Source organism: Odontomachus brunneus, unplaced genomic scaffold (assembly GCF_010583005.1).
Source record: "Odontomachus brunneus isolate Ranch 3 - 2012 unplaced genomic scaffold, Obru_v1 Obru_scaffold_067, whole genome shotgun sequence".
In the NCBI taxonomy this organism is placed as follows: domain Eukaryota; kingdom Metazoa; phylum Arthropoda; class Insecta; order Hymenoptera; family Formicidae; genus Odontomachus; species Odontomachus brunneus.
In genome coordinates, this window is record NW_022639517.1 from 1,126,249 (window position 1) to 1,127,495 (window position 1,247).

A 1,247-nucleotide genomic window follows, 5' to 3' on the forward strand; every position below is an offset into this window, starting at 1 on the left:
AATGTAAAACGTCATATCGTAAAGTTGGACTTCTGGTAACACCTTGAAATATTAGCGATTTTGTGTCAGCATCACATAATTTTTTTTCGTACGAAAATGTCGAGTTTTGAATCGAATAAGCGTCATTTGCGGGAACTTTTGATTTACTTCTTTAATTTGAAGAAATCTGCAGCTGAGGCGCATCGGTTGCTTGTAGAAGCATATGGTGAGGCTGTTTTAAGTAAGAGAAGTTGTCGTGAGTGGTTTCAAAAGTTTAAGAACGGTGAGTTTGACGTCGAAGATAAAGAACGTAGCGGAAGACCGAAAGTGTACGAAGACACGGAATTGGAAGCATTATTGAAGGAAGATTCGTGCCAAACGCAAGAAGAACTTTCACTTACATTAGGAGTGACTCAACAAGCAATTTCACATCGTTTAAAATCGTTGGGAATAATTCAAAAGCACGGAAATTGGGTTCCATATGAACTGAAACCGAGAAACGTTGAACGTCGATTTTGCACATATGAAATGCTGCTTGCCAAGCATAAACGAAAGGGTTTTTTTACATCGTATAGTCACTGTTGATGAAAAATGTATCTACTACGATAACTCAAAGAAGAGGAAATCATGGGGACTACGTGGCCATGTTTCAACATCGACAGCCAAGCCGATTCATTCATGGAAAAAAACTCATGTTGTGTATTTGGTAGGATCAGCTTGGTGTCGTATTATGAGTTGCTCAAACTGAACGAAACCATTACTGGGGCTCTCTACCAAACACAATTGATGAGATTGAGCCAAGCACTCAAAGAAAAACGCGCCTACTACTACTCCAGACACGACAAAATTATTCTCCTGCATGATAATGCTCATCCACATATTGCGGCGCCGGTCAAAACCTACTTGGAAACACTCAATTGGGAAGTTTTACCCCACCCGCCGTATTCACCAGACATTGCTCACTTGTTTCGATCGATGACGCACGACCTGTCTGAGCAGCACTTCACATCATATGAAGATACCAAATATTAGGTCGATTCGTGGATAGCCTCAAAAGATGAAGCGTTCTTCCGACGCGGTATCCGTATGCTGCCAGAAAGATGGGAAAAAGTAGTGGCTAGCGATGGACAATACTTTGAATAATAAATAAGGTACCGTTCTTTCACAATAAATGCCCAATTTTTGATAAAAAACGGCAGAGACTTATTTGTACTTCCAATGTACTATATATATATATATATATATATATATATATATATATATATATA

General features: G+C 39.0%; 1 protein-coding gene across 2 annotated transcripts in view; it reads right to left on the reverse strand.

Annotated features, from left to right (window-relative positions):
- LOC116846699 (rho guanine nucleotide exchange factor 11) overlaps window positions 1-1,247 on the reverse strand; it is a 660,614-nt gene that overhangs the window by 14,106 nt on the left and 645,261 nt on the right. The window lies entirely within an intron of this gene.